Genomic DNA, 12,735 nt, shown 5'->3' on the forward strand with positions numbered 1-12,735 from the left:
AACTGCCTTGAAGAAACCTGCTCTGGATCCATCAGATATCAACAACTACAGACCGGTATCACTTCTCCCCTTTCTTTCTAAATCTCTGGAACGCATAGTTTTTAACCAACTGTCTGTCTATCTCTCACAGAACAACCTCCATGATCCGAACCAGTCTGGGTTCAAAGCGGCACATTCCACAGAGACGCCCCTTTTGGCTGTTTCTGAGAAACTGCATGCTGCTCGGTCAGCCAAGCTGTCATCTGTACTTATCTTCCTGGACCTTTCAGCAGCATTTGACACAGTCAACCACAAGACACTTTTGTCAACCCTCAAGAGCCTTGGTATCTGCGGAACTTCATGGGAATGGTTTGCTTCCTACCTGGAAGGACGCTTATACCAGGTAACATGGAGGGGATCCACATCTGCCCCATGCAGACTCACCACTGGTGTCCCACAAGGCTCTGTACTTGGTCCCCTCCTTTTCTCCCTCTATACCCACTCCATTGGTGAAGTCATATCCTCACATGGGTTTACTTATCACTGCTATGCAGATGACACTCAACTCATCTTTTCTTTCCCTCCATCAGATACCACAGCTTCCGCTCGGATCTCAGCATGCTTGTCAGACATATTCTCATGGATGAGTGCTCACCAACTAAAACTCAACCCCAGCAAAACAGAACTGCTGCTCATTCCAGGTGATTCATCTCCAGGTCAAGATCTCCAAATAACACTTCATGACTCTCTGCTCTCCCCTTCAGCCACTGCTCGTAACCTTGGGGTAACTATGGACAATGAACTGTCTTTTCTTCCCACATGTCGCTAATGTTGCTCGTTCTTGTCGATTTCTTCTCTATAACATCCGAAGGAATCGACCATTTCTGTCCATACAGGCTGCCCAGGTGCTTGTTCAGTCTCTTGTCTTTTCAAGACTTGACTACTACAACTCTCTGCTGGCAGGTCTTCCCCTGAACGCTATTCGTCCACTGCAAATGATCCAAAACGCAGCTGCACGACTTGTGTTCAATCAGCCAAAGTTTTCCCACACCACCCCACTGCTGCCCTCACTTCACTGGCTTCCAGTAGCTGCACGTATCAGATTCAAAACACTGATGCTTGCCTACAAGGCCAAAAATGGACCAGCACCATCTTACTTCAGTGACCTCATCACATCTCGCACTGCACCACGCTGTCTGAGATCCCCCAGCACTGCTCGACTGGTACCACCTTCTCTCAGAATGAGAGGTAAGTACACTTCAAGGCTCTTCTCTGTTCTGGCACCAAGGTGGTGGAATGAACTTCCCCTAGATGTCCGTACAGCAGAGTCCCTGATTATCTTCAAGTGACGACTGAAGACCTACCTCTTTCTTAATACCTATATTAGCACTTTCCAAGTTTGTAGAATTCAAGTTATATTTATATTAAGTTTGTTGTCTTGCGTACCAGTGTAGATTTATTAATTACTAGAGATTTAAAGCACTTTTGTACGTCGCTCTGGATAAGGGCGTCTGATAAATGCCGCAAATGTAAATGTAAATGTAAATTTAAATTTCTCGACATAATCCACTGATGTTTACCATTGAGCTATATTGATTACTTATTGATGTATGCATAAATACCTTGTTTGGTGAAGCCAAATAATCATTAGTGGTCAGTTTGAAAGAAGTGACTTATTTTTTCCAAACTACTAGCTAAAAAGCTAACTAACAACAACAACCTGCACATGTTTATGAATCCTGTGTAGATAACGGAATAAGAGTTCATCTGTATACTTGCATGGCATCATTAGCTGTGTGAAAAATTTATTTAGACTACTATAGTTGCATATACAGTAATTACATTAGCAGATGTGGTTTTAGAGAGTGACATGCTTTGGAGTTTAATACACCCTTGTGTTAGTTTAATCAATTAGGATCTAAATAATGTAATCAAACCAAAATTCAGCTAGGGGGAGATTAGTACAATAGAGTTGTACATGTATGTGTGTGTTTGCTTGATTTATGTTGAACCATTTGTCCTGCAATTGAAATGAATTTATTCTGATTGTAGTCCAAACAATCAAAGTGCAGAGCATATGTATTCAGGCTTTTGAACCTGATTAAGAAAAATAGTAAAATCGAAGTATTTTCACAGTACAGATTGATTGAGGTGTTTACATGAAGGCTTTTCAGTCCAATTGAGCTATTAAGCCGATTAACAATGGATTATTTGGCAGCGTATAAATGCACCTCTTTCCACCTCCACCCTTCTTTGTGTTTTGTTATCTCATGATTTCAGTCTATGATACCCAGGTCCACGATTTTCTAAACAGATGTTGCTGTGTGCTGCAAAAAAACAGTTGACTGCGAGCACTTGGCATACAGTATGTGGTCTTGTAGCACGCATATCACTGACCCTCTACCACTCATTAAACACTTCTCTAATTGCAACAAACATAAAATTGGTGCATTAAAAGAAGCACTCAAGCATATACTTGGTCTGAGTGTTAAACTCTCGACTATACATGCTACCTGAGAAAAAGCATTTTCCGGAGGAGAAAAAAAATTACAGAAGGAAAAAAGTGAGATCCCGCAGGATGATTCAATGAGTCATAACGGCACCCACAGGTAGAAAGCATTACTTTATATTCACATATGCACAGTATTATGATTTTTAGATTCCTATAAATAACTAGTTTTATCACTTCTAGACTCTAAAATGTCTAATGTGAAACTTTCAGTCATATGGCCATATGGCACAAACATATGCAAATAGAATAAACAGTTATAGAAATTATATCACTAAGGACATTAATACACCTCTTGATAAACTTATCCTTTGTATGATATGGCACACCTGCAATAGCAAAAATCAAGAATATGGTGCAGGCTAGACTTCAAATTATTAAATTACTGTTAGAAAAATTCATTTGTTTCAAGTTTTGCACACTGTGTCATGTTTCACTGTGCACTTAAGCGAGTTTCATTGCATGCCACCAGATTATAACCTTAAGATGTAGCCACACATCAATGATCAGACAGATGGGGCTGGTTATACATGACTAATAAAGTCCTTTAAAAATATTAGGCATACCTTTATAATTTGGTCCTTGCAGGATAATATGGGTTTAAATCTCAACTGTTTTCTTTTAAGGTGATATGGATGTGTCACATGGGGTTCACTACTCCTCAGCTTTCTAATGCAATTACTTTCTTCAATATTGTCCCTCTGACTGGTTTCTTGAATTACAATTCCTTCAGTCAGCATGGTTGTATTACTTTTTCCCATCTACCTCCTGCATGATGATGTTTCTTTATTGATATTTAATTTAGCTGGTTGTTAAAAATTCTAGAAATAACTTCCTTTGCTATCATCACAAGTTGGGTATTACACAACAGATGGCTGTGTTTGCCCAAACCTGCATCTGCTCACTAAACCTAAACGGATAGATTTGATGTCAAATGCACACAAGCATTTTGAATTAACAAATTTGAACCGTGTCCAAGACATAGCACATTCTAAACAAAAAACATTTACTGACAGCTGTCCAGCAATCCCACATTCAGGGAAATACAACAATTTGGATTTACTCAAGTCTCCTATTTCTCTCTCTAAAATGTAAAAAAAAAAAAAAAGAAGAAAAGTTTGAAAATTCAAAAAAAAGGTTGTGGCCTGAAAACGAGTGCTATACAAGAAAGACAAAGCATTTTAAAAAGGCATACTGAATTCATTTGGCGGTGCAAAGATGTCATCTGGAGAAATTCCATCTTTTTCCCCCATTGCCTGGAAGAAACTATTGCAAAATTTGAACGAGTTCTTACATTTAAACCTAGAAGCAATACACAACAAATTCATACAATATTGTGGTTTTACTGTAGGCAAAATGCACCCAGTGTGTGAGCAAGGCAAAACATATGGAAATTGAGGAAACTGAGATAAGGCCAGGGGTGCCGGTGCTTCATAGCACAATCATAGCAGTACACTATAATCAAGAAGTTTTCTGCCCAGTAGAAAAAATAAAATTATACATCTAAATTGAAAATACATAAGACGTAATACATCTAACTTCCAAATACATAAGGTATAATACATCTAAATTCAGGAACCTATGATCAGCATTAAAATAGAAGTTTTTATGTAATTTAAAAAAAAAATATTTTTTTGCAACTTGCTATATTAAGATAATAAGATTGCAAACTCATTTAAATTGTATTATCCTAATCAAGAGACTGTGATTGGGGATAGGTACATTAACAGAGATCATCAGCTGAGGATCATGGGTGTTAGCAAGTATACGGTTCAATAATAAGTATGCACTATTTACCCACAATACAGTTTGTTCCAACCGTTAAAAAAAAATATTTATAGATTAATTAGATTGTAACGCGAAGACACTGTAGGCGAAAGCCGAAGTGAAAGCAAACGAAGAGTTTATTTGTGTCACAGGGCAAATCAGAACACAACAACAGTCGTGTAATGTGATCCAGTGGGGCGCAGCGGAAGCGCGGACCATGGTGAAAGAGCAAACAAAACAAAAAGAAAGGTAATCGGTGTAGAATCCGAGGTGCGCTTGGGTAGAAGCACGTACTGAACAGTCCACTTGAAAACACGTGTGATGAGCAGCATAACCTTAGACAATAACTGACAATGTAAATGTGGAGGTGAGGGGTTTATATGGGTGTGATGATTAGTGCAAAACGAGTCTCAGGCGTGTGTGACTAGTACGCTGGCGAGGAGCTTCGAGCGGGCGTGGCACGCACAGGAGAAGGATCAGAGAGCTACCTGACATAGATGCACCACACAATGAGCATCAGGAGGAAAAATCAGGGTGAAGGATTTTCTAGGATGGATACCGAGAAACTCATGAACGATGCTTTTTTTTAGAAAATACTTCCTAATTTCAGTATCAAATCTTATATCATGATTACGTCAGCTGATCTACCAGCTGCAAAATACACATTGTATCACTTCTTGAATCTTTTGAGATATAGATTGTCATCTGAGTTGAAATTACCCTCTGTCGGAAAGTATGTAATTTAAAATGCTGGAAAACTGAAAACTTCCTCTTGGATAGTCCTTCTTTCCTTTTAAGTCTAAAGTACACAGTGTCCATGGCTTTTAAAAACACTTTGAATAAAAACAAATGTATTTGACTGACCACAGAACAGTTTTCCATGTTGCCATTTTAAACAAAATTTGGCCCAGGAAAAATAGTGGCACTTCTGGATCATGTTCACATATAGCTTCTTCTTTGCATGATAGAATTTTAACCTGCAATTGTGGAGGACACAGTGAAGTGTGTTTACGGTCAATGATTTCTGAATGTTTTTCTAAACTCATGCAATGTTGTCCATTACAGAATCATGCTTGTTTTTAAAGTATTGATACATGAGGGCCCAAATATCACAGGCATCCAGTACTGATATTTGCGATATCACTTGCACATGGTCTTTTGATATTATGTACTGTAGATAATGAAATATTTAATTGGTTTTTTTGCAATTTGATGTTGACTTTTAACTTATTCTGAAACTGTTCCATAATTTGTAGTCACAGAAATTTGTAGATAAGTAAACATCTGCCCATCTTTACTTCTGAAAGACTCTTTATCTCAATTTTATAAGATACTCCTTTTATACACATTCATGCTACTGTCTCGCTTCCAGTTAACATAAGTAGTTGCAAAATAGTTCTCCAGTGGTTTCTTTTTAGTAACACTTACTTTTCCTGCAATTTTTTCCCTCTATTACAACTTTTTAGCCAGCTTGTTGTGGCTGAAGAATTTGCGGATCATTGCATCCTGCTTTTATTTATATTGTACAAACTATCTTTTTTTATTATTTTGGAATGGGGTTGTATAAAAATTGGATTTGTATAGAAATTGTGGTAATCATAAACAATCATATCCGGTGAGTGGATACAGACCAAATGACGTTTTTTTGGTTGATTCTATTCAAGTACTACAGAGTACATGGTAGTAGCAAGATTAAAGTGCTCTCTGCTATATAGATTTTCATTTTGGCAGAAAGAACTAGCTCCACTCAGGTGCAGCTTTTTTTATGTTCTTTCCAAACATCATTTATATCTTCAATTTTCCGCACTTGGAGCACACTTGATGACTTTAGTCCTCTCACACACACGCACGCACACACACACACACACATACACTCAAACGCACACGCACACACACACACACACACACTCACGCACACTCACGCACACACACGTACACATCATCCTTCTGCAGATGCAAAGGAACCAAAGGAAATATTGAAATTCATCTTCTGAAATCTGTGTGAAATAATTCCCTTTTTTTTTTTTTTTTTTTTAACAGTTACAATTAGTCATTTAATTTATGCACTAATGGTTTCAGTCATCATTTAAAAGTTGGCCATAGAAACCAATAAAAGCGAATGGTGAGATTTGTCTTGATTAGCATTCATTAAAATCCTGTAATGGGAATAAAAGTCAGACAAAAGGTTAAGTGTGCTCATTTTTGCTCATTTGGGACGGATTGCTTCTTTATCATATTGAACACTTTGTTAAGGTCAGTCCTGTTTCCCATTTCATTTGTCATATTACCACCATACTGTGATTGAAAGTTTTCACTGATTTTATTTAAAGACAGATTTATTGCATTTATAATAATAATAATAATAATAATAATAATAATAATAATAATAATAATAATAATAACAACAATAATAATAATAATAACAATTAATCTCTGATTGAGGACTTTTGAATGACGTAAATTCATTTGGAGGACTGAATCAGTTGGTTCCACCGGTCAGTTATCACTTGAGTCCACAAGTAATTTTCTCTTCTGTGTGTGTTGAATTGCCCTTTTTTGCCAACCACAACACAGGATAAAGCATAGGTACCTACTGAGTATTTAGAATCTTTCTTTTACATTCTAACAAAATAGATTTAAAATGTTGCGATCAAAATGTGACTGAAGTGTAGATGTTCAGCTTTAATTCAGAGGGTATGCTGCATTTAATTCAGCATTTTTTATTTTTTTATGTTTAATCCCTTTTTTCTTGGCTCAAGTGATTGGTAGTTAGCCAGGTGTTGCCTGTTTCCTTCTTATTACATAAAAAATGAAGGCGATTTAAGGTTTGGAGTTAATTCCAAGTATAGAATTTGCATTTAGTAGCTGTTTATACCGAATTTTCATTATTAGGTCCAATTAGATGTGGAATCAAACGAAAGAGGGCATCGTTAGCCTAAAAATAAAAAATTAAAACTATTAGAGAGATAACAAAAACCTGGAATGGTCAAATTATTTTAAAAAGGAAGGAATGCACTGGTGAGCTCAACAAAACTCAAAGTTTCTTGCTGAAGAAAAACCCATACACAACTTTCTATAGTCTTATACAATCATTTATGGAACCAGGAGCAACTCATAAAATAGCTCAACATTTGCGATCATCATAGATCCAACACCAGCTTCTGGATGCCAGAGCCTTTAAAGATTTAAAGAGGTCCAAAGTCCAAGCTCTACGTCTCTAGATGGTTTGGGATGTTTGCCGGTCAGCATCTACTTCTTTAAAGGACCAAAATCTTCATAAGGTGGAACGTGACTGGAGCTGGCGCAACCTCAGGATGCTTCGGTATGGGGAGAAAAAGAGAGGAATTAGCGTAGCTGCTGTTCATAATATTAACAAGCACAAGTTGATAATGTGCATTTGATCAGATGTACTGGAGCACAAGGTTATGATATGTGATGTGTGTTATGTGTAGAACTCGTTAAAAAGATACGTTTTCTAATCTGCACTTAAACTGGGTTTGAGTGTGTCTGTCAGGAACACTGTCAGGAAGACTATGTGGACTTTGCTATTCTAGAAACTACTAAAAGTCTAGAGTTTTGAGATATTAAGGAGCGTGATGGATTGTAGCATGTTAGAAGACTGGATAGATACATGAAAGCTAATATGTTTATGTTGACATATATCTTTATATCATATATCTACATACATTCTTAAGTATATAGAACTAGAGCTGTTTAATTAAATGCTGCAAAATTGCATAAAATTGTATAAAACTTGCTGTAATTCCTAAACAGTTTCCTTTAACCATTCGAAATAAAACTTTATTTTAACTGATACATTTCAAACCTATTTTGGTCAGGGGTTGTTTGTGTTGCTGAAAAGAAGTCAGAACAGTACATGTAATCTGACACGACCACATAGGCCATCTTAACATTAAACAAAAACACTCAAAATAGTAACAGACTCATGCTGGACTGCATTATTAGACATAGTGCAGAAAATACAATAATAACATTATGCAAAAAAACACGACGATTTTAATACGTGCTGTGAAATTATAGTTCATCTAGAGTGCATTTTTATTGTGTGCCCAATATGTTTCTTAGATACTGTAAAAGCTCCAAATATCCCGTGAGGATAAATCACTTACTGAAGATGAAAAAAAAATGAAAAAGTGAAACTACTCAACCTTAAATGTACACTAACTGGTCCCTTTATGAGAAAATGACAATACTAATACATAGTAACCCTGCAGCATACTCATCTCTGCTATCAGAACAGCCACAAATCCTTACAGATTGCACAAGCAATTGGAAAGATTCGTCAGAAATCCTGGTCCATGCAGTAGATTTGTCAGTACTCATTCGTGCAGAGAATCGTCCCTTGCACCACATCTAAAAGCTCTACTATGGAATTCAGAAGTTTTTCCTATGCAGGCCATTGAAGTACACAATCATGTTCACGTCGCTCATTTAAAACAACTTATGTCTTGTGACATGGTTCGTTATAATGCTGTAACGAGACGTTATGAGTTGGGTAGCCCGTGGCTACAGTATGTAGGGATACAGTATAGTCAGTAGGCTCACTGTGTTTTTTAAGAGCTTGTTCCCCACAAGCAGCTTTCACAAGCAGGATTCATGCATTTCATTCATGCAAACTATGGATTCATGCAACTGATGCCATGTTCAGACAAAACCAGGTACTGTGACAGCAGAAATCATCATTCATCTGACTCATTCAGATCAGACAACAAGCTTCAGCTGTGTAGTATTGGTCAATCTTGACCCACTTGACCTGATTACCTGATGTGGTCAATATACAGTAACAGTGTTTATTCGAGTCATGTCTACTATATAATTTATATAATAATAATAATAACTCAAACCAGCCTGGATATTCCCTGGATGTTTTATGTTTTTGTACACTATTCTGTATAAAAAGCTTGAGAGATTAATAGTTTATGAAATGTTCAAAGTTTTCTACAATCAAAAGCTCACATTTTCCCCAATGTGATGTTTGAACAAACAAACGCACAATAGTACTGCTTTCTATTTTAATGGAAAAAAGAAAGGAAATGTAAAAACTTTATTTGATGGTCTCAGTTTCCTATGGTCCTGCCTCTAACCATTCTCATTATTCACTTCATCTTTGGTTTATGTGTCTTGTCACCATGATGATATACAACATACTTGAGTATACTTCACCATTTGAACTTATGTAAGTTCTTACGCATTTAGAATCATAATCAGAAAACTTTATTGATCCTATATATATATATATATATATATATATATATATATATATATATATATATTAACAACCAGAAATTTGAGAAAACTGAAAAACCCCAAGGCACACGTTTATTGGTTTAATATTTATTAAAAGCAAATCAAAAAGGATATAGCTTAATGTGCTCCGGTAGGTGATGTTCAGTGTGGCAAAAGCAAGGTCAGGAAATAGCATGTAATTGGGTTCTCTCTTCACGTCTCCATGCGGTCTGGAAATCCATTCCACACTAAAGCAGAAAGTAAATTACATGCACATAAAAAACCCACACTGAGTCTGATAATTATCAGAAGTGCACATAGCACATATTATTGAAAACAAGAGCTTTGTTGCTTTGTTCTTCCACCCTTAATTCCATTTTTAAAAATCTGTATGCAAAGTGAAGATAGACACAAATAAATTAGAGGTAAAAATGCATTTTCAGTAGTTTATACTGTAACAAATGATTCAAACAGAGCTGACTCATATAAACATAAAAGCCAAGGTCTTCAGCTATTACAAGGAAAAATAAATAGAATTAAACTCCGTTTGTTGGCATCTGCATCATCTGATTTGCTGTAAAGTAATTTTTGAGAACCAACAAAAATAAGACGAAAACTACACTTGTGAAAGTTAGGACTGTTTTCTCTTTTATTAGAATACTTGACTTATGTTTTTATATATTTTTGTCTATGAATATATTAAATTATTCCTCATAGTCATCATTTCATAGCATTTATCACGGTTGCCCTACATCTAGGAGCAGCTCATCTGTGTTCAAGTTTAGGTTGGAGTTTTTATCCAACCTTGAAAGGCTCAAATATATGTGTCTTGAAACTATTAAACTAACAGACAGCTTTAAACTAGCAGTCAGGTTAGCATTTTCATGCTTTGATTAGATGCTCAGAGAGCACACTAGTCAGATTCGCAAACTGCATACGTAGCAAACTGCACAAGCTCAATTATATTCATGTTGATTTAATAGCTGGTTTTCATTCCACAATGGAATGACTTATGACTCACTAATGACTTAGTTAAAGATATACTTACAAGGACATTTACAAGATTACTTTTCAAGAAAAGCTGGACATCATGAAGAAAGGTCAGCCAAAACAGTTCAAAACAACCTTTACGCTTTCGCATTTTCTTTCTTGTAAAATTTGCACAAAAATCCCCAGGAAAACCGTAATGCATGCACAGAAATGCACAGAAAACCGGGGGTCATTTTATGAGGTCAATGTTGATGCTTCTGCTAAAGATGATGTATGCAGGTGGTGCAGCTGTGGCTGTAGTAAATAGAAAATTGTTGTATTGTGTTTATTGAGTTTCTTGCTTTAGTAACGGTATTTACTCTGCTTGAGGTGCTCTGTTATACTGTGTTTCTGTATTATATTGATGATTTCTATAGCTGTAGTGATGATATTAAGAGGTTTATTGATTCAGATAGAACACCACTGAAGGTCTAGGTGTGAAATGCATGACTCGCCACTGAACTGCAAATTACACTATTTGCACTTTTGTCATCACTCTCGTGTAATACACAGGAAAACAGCAGATATTATTTATTAAAAAACTGCAAACATACAAAACAACCTCAATGAAAACCAAATATAAAACAAAGATAAAGAGAACATAACCTAAACCATAGCGAAGATTCCAAACAATAAACAGAGGGACAATTGTGAAAACAGCCTTGTGAAGGGTAAGGCTAGGGTCAATCGCTAATCAAGGTACCAAAAAACAAGTGCAAGTGATTAGTGACATGTGACTAAGTCATGTGACATAAAGGCTGATGGGAGATATAGTCCTTTGGTTTGATCCTGACAATTACAAAGAGTGAAACCATTGAATGTCTTTATACCAGCAACAGTGATTTATACAAAAAAAGTTTTTTTTGTTAGTTTTTTATTTATTGATTTCTTTTTTTTTTTTTAACACCTACATTCAATATCATGAGAAATCCTGTTCTGTAAGTTGGTAGGTGCACTTTTAATTAATGCATAGATAATAAAAGGTCCTGTATCGCTGATTTATTTGACATGGAATTAAAGGAATTGAATACATCTGAGACCTTTTTCAGTTCTTTTTTCATTTACAATTATTTAGCCCACTCATATGATCATGTCCACCCTAATTCTACCCACCTGCCCTTCCTGACCTGCTCTGAGGATTGCTAATTGCTCTCAACTGTTTTATGTTACCCCTAATTAGACTTATGCTGCATTTATACCCTTGAAATAAACTTAATCAGTATGTTTCGAGTAGGTACTGTGTCTCTAAACACGCCTCCACAGCTGCAGACATATGGAAACAGCTTTAATTGGTTTAGTAAGAATAAAAATACATTTGTATATACAGATGGAGGACAAATTTAAAGTATTAGTTTTGCTGGCTTAAACTTTTAAACACACAGCCCATTTTTTTGGTTTAAGTGATGTCATGTGTGTTTTTTAAACATTAGACAAAGTAGCAAATTGCTTTTTATTTTGATCTATAATCTATTCTGAAACAAAAGCTTTATCACTCTTATTGAAGGTTTGACACATACCACATACTTGTATTTAACAGTTACAGCATTGTTATGAAAACTTCTAAACCCATAATTTATTCACAAAATAACACAAAAAACATACTGTATAAAAATCATTAAACTAAGGAAATGTACAATTGTAAGGAAAACATAAGCTTATTTTGGATTGACTGCAACGTGTACAAAAGTTGGGACAGCCATGTTTACCATTGTGTAACAACAGTCCATATTTGTTTGGCAACTGAGCAGACCATTGTTAGAGTGACTGGCAGTTCTGTAGATGGAAATGCCTTGTACAAAGGAAATTTCCAGATTGTTTTGAGATGACAGGGTGGATACACTAGGTCATACTGCATAAGCACTTTTTACAACCATGTTTTGTGCATACTAAAAACATTTTAATATGCACAAAACATTGAACTTTAAGGTGGATGGGATACAACAGCACAAGACTATATTGGGTTATATTTGCTCAACCAAGAACAAGAATCTTTAAAGAAGAATCATTGGCACAGATTCACCCAAACTGAACAGTTTATTGACTGGTCTTTTTCAAATCTAATAATAGCCTCTGATACCTACTATTGATTAGCTCATTGCCTAGTCTCATAATTGTGTATTGAAGTTGTATAGGTGTCCCTATTATAATATATTATATTTTATAATAAAATGTTCTATAAATATGAATAAAAACTTAAACTGAAT

Source organism: Silurus aristotelis (genome assembly GCF_946808225.1).
Source record: "Silurus aristotelis genome assembly, chromosome: 12".
In the NCBI taxonomy this organism is placed as follows: Eukaryota; Metazoa; Chordata; class Actinopteri; order Siluriformes; family Siluridae; genus Silurus; species Silurus aristotelis.